Raw genomic sequence first — 9,948 nt, forward strand, 5'->3', positions numbered from 1 at the left:
GAATTTGAAGTAAAATTTGGGAATTCATGGCGTGAAAATCTTTCAGAGGTTTATGTGAATCTGATATAGTTGTAAGCTTTATTTAAAAACTTTTTTAAAAAAATATATTTACATATCAACGGTCCTCTGCAATAAGGGCTCAACTCGAAATTTCATGTTTTTGAGTTATATAGCGGATTAGGTTTATAAATAACCATATTTTACTGTGGCAAATCGAAGTAGGCAAGCCTTACTAGAAACGAACAATAAACTTTATCGCGGTCATTTTGTTTCAGAGAAACAGCCTATGCTCGCTCTTATCATCTCAATGTGTATCTACATCAGCGATGGGCAGCGAGAGCTTTTCCTCTGCACGCGACTATACAAAAAGTATAGAAAGCTTAAAAGAGCTTTGCCCGCGGGCAAGGCGGTGCCCATCACCGATACATATCGCACATTTGTTGCAAGTTATAATCCAAAATAATACCAAATCGAGTTAAATACTATATCTAAAATGAAAAGGTTGCTTTGGAATGTGTAAGTTTAGATAAATAAGCGCAACCTATTAATTTTCACACAAAACGAATAGGCGCAATTAAAGCGTCGGTCGGCCTTAGCCGGATGTCGTAAACGGAAAGAAAGATTAAATGTGCGAGAAGGATACAAAGTAAGAATGACTTAGTTTTGCCTGTCCAATACTTGCCTTTTTCCACGACAGGTTCGTTGCTAGACTTGTTGTATGGAGAAAATGAGTAACACCTTCCACAAAAAAAAAAAAAATTACCAAAAAGCAACGGTAAGTAAAATTTAATGTTCTACAAAACTGCGTACTCAGAATATTTCTAGGAAATCTTATTAAAAAGCTTTAAATTTTGATGAAACTTTTGTCTAATTTTCCTCTTTTTTTTACAAAGTTTGAAATTTCGACTTACATTGTTTTTGTAAGATAACGAACTACACATCAATTAAATGAAAGGAAAATAGCCAAAGAATGCTAAAATGTTTCTTCCCTATTTATAGTTCCGGCACTGTGTGTATGTTGTTTTTTTTTCGAAGTTCCTTTGGTAACGCGCATATTGATGCTTCAAACTGCTACAAAGTTTTAAAAAAAAATGAATTCTTAGCAATTAATATTCAATAATTACCGGAAATTGCTAATTTTGCAAATTAAATACACACTTTCAAAGCTCTTACTTTTTTGTATGAAAAAAGATTGCGAGTACAGTCATCACAAACATTCAAAAATAGTAAAATATAAATAAATAAGTATATGTACATACATACATACATATGTATGTGTTTATATTTTTCTGAAATGCAAGGTACTTTGTTAGGCATCTCGCGGAGGCAACATTCCTTTCAACATTCATCAATCACTAATCGATTTGTAGTAAATAGAATAAATATACATACATAAATATAACAACATACATATATATGTACATACATCCAAACAAAGTACATACATACGTACATACATAGCTGTGATAGCGGCTGTCAATCATTTTGCTGTGCTTTTAATAGCTCAGCTCAAATCACGCCGAAGGGGTGCTGTTAAAAAGCCTCAGGGTCCGCTATGATTGAATTGAGCTCAACGAGCAACTAATTAAAGGCAAAGAGCAAAAATCAATGCCGAAGATAGTGCACTTTTTTTCTTCTTGTTTTATAGCACAGCATCGTCTCGACTGTAAAGTAATTAAAAAAAAAAAGGTGGCAAGGCAATGCGAGAATTTATCAGTGTACGTGCTACAGGATTGTATTATCACGGGTCAAACACCAAAGCAGACGACTGCAATGGCTAAATTTATTGCTCGCTAATGGCTGACAAATGTCAGTGCTGGCGATGATTCGTTTAATTGAAAATAGTAAAAAAAACTAGCTAAAATGAGTGCATTTAAAAATAAAATGAAATTAAAAGCTGTGCGTCGTGGTGTTGGTGGCATAGGCAAGTTTGTCTGAGTGGATGAAGTAAGCGAGAGGAAGAAAGAAAGCCCTGTGCATAGAAAAAATGGAGGAGGGGCACTACTAGTAATGTCCCAACAGGAAATAAAAAAAAAAAACATTTTGTTTGTGCATCATCACAATTTTGTTTACAGTGGGTCTATGTTTTACTTCTAGGGCAACAAATCAATCGTCTTAAGGCCGGTTTCCACTAGTGAACACACACATTTTCAAATGGGTCTAAACAACAGCGTATCAACTGACTGATCAACATATTTGTACAATGACGAGCAAAAGTATTGGCACAGAGAATTTTTCGCAATGTATGCAAAGTTTTCTAATTTATTTTTAGTTAAATTTTTACAATAGAAAACACATAAATAGAAAAACTCAGGAAAATTCAGTAAATTTGCATACTAATTTGCAAATTTCTAATCAGATTTTTTTTAGAAAAATTCTAGGTACGTTTGCAGTTTTATGGCACATTCACTTTTTGTGTAATAAAGTGCAAGTGTTACTTTTAAAAACCACTTAAAATTGAAAGTTATATAAATTGTGACATATGTAGATACATTTGTATATATGAATATAAATAAGCTTACGCATTACACAATAAAGGTTTGACCAGATTTACATTGCTTTTCCATGGCCCTGAAACGGCCACTAATGTTTACCTCGTAACCATTTAACCCGCGCTCCGCGATGTGCAGAATCTCGAATATCAGATGCAAACTGAAATGCCGGCATGAATGAGCAACAATTGCCACGCATTTACGCACATAAACTAAACCAATAACAATAACAATTACACTGCTGCACTACACGTAAATATATACATACATACATAAGAACTTATATACAATAAAATATCTGGCCAGTTCGAATACACATAAAAGTGAAAACGAGTTTTCAATGGCCGACAGGAGAAGAGAGGAAGGCTGAAGGCTGAGGGTGTCAGCTTAAATCACGGTCAAATCAATGGATTCTATGAAAAAAAAATAGCAATCGAATAAGAAATGAAGAAAAAAAAAACTCTGAAAACGTTGAAAAACTACGAATATACTTTGCGCCATTGAATTGGAGTTGTCTGTAGTTGTTGCCACACAGCAATGACGCCACCGCCACAGACTCGCTGGAAGCACAATCCCACATGCTGGCCCCCCCCCTCATTTATGTACATTAGGGTGGTCCTTAAATGTATTAAGTACATTATTACATCAGATTTCCTAAACGTCAACCCCCACACATCGATGCTAATATAGTCAAAGATATCACACAAAAATTTTGTTCCCGATCGGAGAAGTCGGTTTAGGCGTGTCGCACAGGCGTCAAAGTTCATCAGATTCCTCTATGGAGACACAAAAAATTAAAATTAATATTTTTTTCATCTAATACCAAAATCGATACTACTAACGTCGAAGATGTCACATATAAATTTTAGTCCCGATTGGAGACGGTTAAGGCGTGTTGCACAGGAGTCAAAGTTCAGATTCCCCTATGGAGACTCAAAAAATTAAAATTAATATTTTTTTCATCTAATACCAAAATCGATACTACTAACGTCGAAGATGTCACATATAAATTTTGGTCCCGATTTGAGTAGGGTAAGGCGTGTAAAAAAATGAATTTAAATTTTTTGAGTCTCCATAGGGGAATCTGAACTTTGACTCCTGTGCAACACGCCTTAACCGTCTCCAATCGGGACTAAAATTTATATGTGATATCTTTGACCGTTGTATTAGCGACTGAGGGAGTGAGACTTAAAATTTCATTTTTAAGGGCCACCCTAATGTACATACATATGTATAAATGTTGTGCCTTTGCTTTTATGGTTAAAAAATACCGATTTCATGTCGAAGGCGGTTTTGACCATATCTGGCAGAGAGTCAACATTCGATTTGTCACAGCACCTTTGCTGGTTGATTACACAATAAATGACACTGGGAGAAATTACCTACACTGTTTAACGGCAGCATTTTTATTAATTTATTTATTAAGTCAATGGAATATTACATCCTTGCAGACTAATGACGTTATTCATAAAAAATAAAGTAGGTTTCAAGAGCTTTATAAAATGACGTTGTCATACATTTTTCCGTTTATAAACCTTTTTTAAAGCTACTTTATTTTTTATGAATAAGGCCATAAGATTACAATTTGGATTGATTATAAAAATAATAGAGGAATTAAGTAATATTTCAATGACTTTATATAAGGCGCAGCGTTCAAATTTCCTTTGAATGCGTTCTAGGCGTGCAATGTGAGATGTCATAAAAAGGAGTCCAAATCAAGGAGGCGTAGTCAAACCTTGAGCGAACAAGCGTAACGTAAAGAAGTCTCTGAGTATAAGGATCAGTAACTTCCCTGCTATTACGCTGAACAAAAGCTAAAAGTAAATAAGCTTTAGGTATTATCTAATTTAAGTGACCGATGAATGTGAAACGGTAATCAAAAATAACACCCAAATCCAAGATTTCATCAATGTTGGATAAAATGCAGTTTCCACGACTGGTACGACGACAAAAAATGAGAACAAAGTTTCGAAAAGGTGATTTTAGAGCATTTATTGAGATTAAGGACTAAACGGTTTTTATTTGCACCAACTATAAAGGTTATCGAGATCTTCCTGCAAACGAAGCATATCAAATGTCTGTGTATATGGAATCCACTTGACAACCAAGCTCAAATGTAGCGAAAGGACGGTTAGGTTAGTAATAGTAGACCGACCATTAATGAATCCATGTTGATAAGGACTAATTACATTTTTAACTGCAAAATATAATTTATGGTTTGATAGATAATTCAAAAGGCTTTGATACAGTCTATAATTTAAAATTGTATTTTTGTTCCCACTCTAATGTATAGNTAAACAACGGATAATTTACGGCAAATTATCAAATAGTTAGTTTGGGTTTACCCGGTTTCCTTTATTGGTTTTCAGAAGGTGCCCTNAGTAATGCTGGATTTCCACTAGGCATTAAATGGCAAAAATGACAAATGACCAAGTCTGGCATTAAAAAATAATAGTGTCATTATATTAAAAAATTTGCCATTAAGTTCATTTCTACATGGCATTTTTTGAAACAGCATACATCTTTTGTCATTTCAATGTCAAGTGGAAATTCGGCATAATAAATGAAATTTTGGATTGATCAAGAAATACACCCATAGATAGAGATTTATTGAAGATCAAAGTAACAGTTGAAGATAAGGAACATTCACACATTTTAATTAGGAAACTACATAAACCATCATTATTCAACCTCTCTGAACTTGGCAGGACAACTTTTTCTCAAAGCAAAAATTCCTATCGCATAATTTGCCGTTAATTATNCTCGATATTTTTTAAAATATGTCCGCGGCAAAATTATTCTTTTCACGGATAATTTACGGATAATTAACGGCAAATTATGCGATAGGAATTTTTGCTTTGAGAAAAAGTTGTCCTGCCAAGTTCAGAGAGGTCATTATTCAGCTTTGTAGATATTTTGAGTGCTCTAATAATGGAAACGAATAACAAGTCTTAAAGGGGTTGACCAGTGGTTTCGTGCTATTAAAACAAAGAGTTGACATACATAATATTAATAAAATAACACAAACGGCAATAACGCAAAATTGGCTTTATTTCACTTTTAAATGGTACACCCCAAACACCCCGACTCCCTCTCCCCGACTCAATGCCAATAAATCTATTCCGCTGAATACATATGTATGTATGTATGTATGTACGAGTACGAGTAATGAGTAAATGTAACTCAACTCTAATAAAGTGAAATGTCTCTACAAAAATATTAAAAACTCAATTTTTTTTTACTTCCGTTTGACGGATGTCAATTACCATAATTTTTCTGTGCTTTTATTGCCAGTTGAGTCGCTAGTATCTAGCTAACAATAGCAGTAGTAAATCAGCCGATGATCAACTCTCCATGACCTAGCCGTCATTGGCTCTGCTCATTGTTATTGACTTTGCCGCCGGTAATGCTAAAATCTATATTAATTTTACAGCAACATGAAACCCAGCCATTATAAAACAACAACAGCGCTTCGTAAACTTTGTCGTCGCCATAAATGTATAGTTTTTCGTAAATATGGCTTACAGGTGTCTGTCTCAGTGTACTTTGTCCAATTTTCAAAAAGGTCTGCCGTTTTCGCCAATTAGCGCGGGATAATGAAGTAACTGATGTTCGACATTTTCGAGACCAAACGTCATTTTAGACAATCCTGTTGGCAGCACAGACTGGCAGCGATGAGTAATTCTTGCCAACGGGTGCTACTTTGGGCATTTTGGAAAGCAGAAAGCAGCTCTCTCTCTCGAAGAACAAAAATCGCGCTCTATGTACACATAATTCGCTATACTCGTCCTTTTGTGCGGGGCGAATACGAAGCTTTCGATATAAACGGGAGGCGGCTTTGAGGCCACTTGATGGGATAAATTAGAAGAATTATTATTCCATTTCTGGAAAACAAAAAAATATGGGCACAATAAAAACCAAAGCTGAAACATAATCTGGTAACATCCAGAGTAAAGATTTTGTGGAACATTAGAATCCAAGAACGATAGAATAGAAGATTACGCCAATCGAGCTGGGAGTAACCGGATGTGACGTCATAAAAGTGAGACAATGAAATTTTAAGGGCCAGTTGTTCAATGTATGGTTACCACACTACCTCCCAGTTGAATATGGTTATCGACGTTTTCAACATTATGCACATATTATGTGATCGATAAAGCAGTCCTTGTATTTAACCGGAACTTCTACCTCCGATTTGTGCTAACCAGACATTGAGCAACCGGACCTAAGAATAATTTTGATGAAGAAGGGGAAATAGTTATGTAAAACTAGATAGAATTATACCTACTCTTCAGCCTCTTCTTAAGTTTGATCGTATTTTCGGTACAAGCACGTTATTTTAGGAACATTTGGAACGTAGGCAAATTACTTATCGTGAAGTTTTCTCTTTAACGCGTTTTGTAGTCTGGGCATAAAGATTTGTTAAAAGAAAGGTTTGGCATGAACTGCTCGGAGAAATTTCTTTCTAAGCCATTTGTAATAGAATATTGATGTAAGTCCAAAATTAGATATAGTACCGAAAAGGAGAGGTAGTCTACCAACAGTTTATCAAAAATGTATACCCAACAAAAATACATATTTACTTTTCAGGTACGTTTATCTACTTTTAGGCACAACTTTCTGCAAATAGGTACAATATGAAAATTTAGTTTTCATCACTAGTGCGAAAAAAATAATAATTTTATGAAAGGCACCACCTTTGTTTCGCTGCTTCCCAGCAAACATTGAGGTTAGTTATCGATTTGAGAATGATTGGAGAACTAGGCACATTCTCCAATCTCAAACGTTAGAGAACGACTCGAAAGACTATCGAGAATCATAGCGATTTCAACAAAAATGGGACATAGTTCTCGACTCGAGAAAATATTAATTCTCTAATCGAATTCTAATGTTGATCGCTAATGGGACTCGAATGTGAATTTAAAAAGCTTTGTTCGTACAATTTTGCATTAAATGTATTTGCAATAAAATACTAACGAATTTTTGAACTTAAAAATAATTTATGAATCATTCATTTGGAATATTGCTTATTTAAATTAATTTGAATTTGCGTTGTTTCTTTAATCGTTCTCGAAAACGAATTCTAATGTAGTTCTCAAACTTCGTCATCGACTCGAGAACACGATTAAAGAACTACCCTAGTTATCAAATGTAGAAATCCAAATTTCTCTAACGTTAGAGACTGTATTTGATAAACCGGTGCTCTTTAAACATCTACGAATAGAAGAGTATTAACAGCCCTATAAAACTTGACAAAGGATAAATGGAAACGTTTCGCAGCTACTTCACAAAACGATCAATATACCTAAATACATATATAGTACACATGAACATAAATACAAAGTTGTATAAAGAAAAAGAAAATGTTAATTGCTCCAGAAACCTATTTTCCATTTGTTTGCATGCTTAGACGGAAAAAAAAAATTGCATTCGAAAGCGTAAAACAGATATTGCACTTATTTGCTACCATCTTAGCGACATAGACAAAGGCTTGAAAAATCAGAAAAAGGGGCAAACAAATACATGCCCAATACATACTATACATACAAAAGAATACATCTACATTAGACTGCATCACTCCCCATACAAAAAAAAAAACTCGGTACTATTTTTCCATTGGACTTATAAAATCTATTATATTTTAAGACGTCCACCAAAATATTTCGGAAAAATATTAAGATTTAAGCGAGCTGGACCGATTTGAAAATACCTCCAAAAATGGAGTTTTTTATGGATAAAAATAGTTTCTTAAAGATGTTAAAAAAATACCCTCAAATGACAAAACGGTTTAAGCTTAAAAAATTTGCATAAAATATTAAAAAAAAAATGAACGGAATCGTAATAATGAGATTTTTGATGCTGTTTTTTTGGTATAAGAAAAACTTGAATAACTGAACCTAAACTCTTCCGATTTAGACTTGTGAGGTATCATTGGAAAGGTATTTTCTCACCCTTTTTATTTCTTTGCTAATAAGCTCATTCAAAGGATCAAAGAGAAAGGTAGGATGAACGAACATCATTCAAAGTTGAATTAAGATGTGTTGGTATTTGAAAAAATAAATAAAAATTGAGATACGAGTGACTTTTTTGCACATAAATAAAAATAGTGGGAGAACCCATAAGTCTAAATCAGAATAGTTTTGGCCCAGTTTTTTAAGTTTTTCGTAAATCAATCTTTGTAGAAAACATCATCAAAAATCTTATTATTACGATTCCGTTGAAAAGATTTTTAAGTATTTTTATGCAAGCCAACTCTTTTTTGTCATCTGAGGAGACTTTTTTCAAAAAGTTTTTTAAGAAACTATTTTTATTCATAAAAACCTCCATTTTTGGATGTATTTTCAAAGCGGTCCAGCTCACTTAAATCATAATATTTTTCCGAAATATTTTGGTGGACGTCTTAGAATATAATAAATTTTGTAATCCCGGCGGAAAAACCGCAACTTTTTTTTGGTGATGCAGTCTAATGTACATAGGTGCGAGTACGTAGTGTATTGTGACAACAACCGTTAAGTAAAATTGTCAACGCGACAATAATTGATGTCAATTTAATATTTGTCGATAGAGGTAATTGCAAGTGGAACTTGCAACGCCCAGGGAGTTGAGTGTCCCGACGAAGTTAACAACACAATTGGCGCGTATCTATTTCAACATACATACATACATCTATTTCGAGGTGCATATGTGCATACAAACATAGTTACATACTCGGTAGCGTACGTACATACATATTAACGAAAAAAAAAATGTATCACGTAAAACACTGTGAATATTAGAGGTATTCTCTGAGTCTTGCGTAACGTACACAAAAAGTTTCTAAAGATTCCGAAAAAAAAACATTCTTTGGAAATGTGTTCAATTTCCCTGAACTCTACACCAAATTTTAAACTTTGACTTATATGGTTTATGTTATAGAATCTACTAGGTCCATTCTTTTGCAACCGAGCTACAAAAGAACACTCGCTTAAATGACGAAATACACGTAAAGCAACAACACAAACTCGGCTATTTATCCGAGTTCAGCCAGGTCGGTTAAAAAATACGCGACCTGAAGAGTAGTGTTGTTAAGTGAAAAAACTGCTCTATTGTGAATTGTTACTGGGAAATTGCAGAGGGAAATTTTTGTTTTCGTATATACATGATTTATATTTTAAATAAGTATATATATTATGCAAATATCTCGCATAAAACTAATTTCTATTGCTTTTTGTGTCTAATGTGTTAAACTAATCACATGTTTCTTGCCAGCTACCAGCAGGGTTGCTTAATTAGCTAAAAGGAAATTTTACCCGACTTCACCGTTCTTTTGTCGCTCGCTTACAAAAAAATACAGCTACGGCACGGTAAACATTGTGAAAATTGTAAAAAATAAAAGTGTGCTATTTAGGTGAGCGCCACTGTATGTAAATATATATATGTATATGCACCTAAATCGAAACGAAAGAGAAAAACAAAA

At 34.0% G+C, this 9,948-nt stretch overlaps 2 protein-coding genes across 14 annotated transcripts in view; one reads left to right on the forward strand and one right to left on the reverse strand.

The window, feature by feature from the left end:
- mim (missing-in-metastasis) overlaps positions 1 to 9,948 on the reverse strand; it is a 109,519-nt gene that overhangs the window by 35,374 nt on the left and 64,197 nt on the right. The window lies entirely within an intron of this gene.
- The window catches only part of LOC108366082 (uncharacterized), a 39,567-nt gene that overhangs the window by 4,089 nt on the left and 25,530 nt on the right, over positions 1 to 9,948 (forward strand). The window lies entirely within an intron of this gene.

This window comes from Rhagoletis zephyria, unplaced genomic scaffold (genome assembly GCF_001687245.7).
Source record: "Rhagoletis zephyria isolate East Lansing unplaced genomic scaffold, Rhagoletis_zephyria_1.1 Rzeph_scaffold_00038, whole genome shotgun sequence".
In the NCBI taxonomy this organism is placed as follows: Eukaryota; Metazoa; Arthropoda; class Insecta; order Diptera; family Tephritidae; genus Rhagoletis; species Rhagoletis zephyria.